Genomic DNA, 247 nt, shown 5'->3' on the forward strand with positions numbered 1-247 from the left:
CAGTGCTGGGATGGAAAGGTTTTTCAAATCACATGTTAACTGGGTGGTGTGTAAATGCAGCTCTTTCTGACCAAGTACCCACTGTGTCCTAGACCCGAGAAACGACATGTCTGATCAGCTAGCTGTGTCCCAAACAGCTCTTTTACTCCTGCTGCAGTATGTGTAAAATGAAGGTGCTACACCAGCCCAGCAGACACCAACAGTCCTGTTTAATCCTTCTGCTCAGCGTGATAGATGCGTCTGCACT

Source organism: Merops nubicus, unplaced genomic scaffold (genome assembly GCF_000691845.1).
Source record: "Merops nubicus isolate BGI_N331 unplaced genomic scaffold, ASM69184v1 scaffold45809, whole genome shotgun sequence".
NCBI lineage: Eukaryota > Metazoa > Chordata > Aves > Coraciiformes > Meropidae > Merops > Merops nubicus.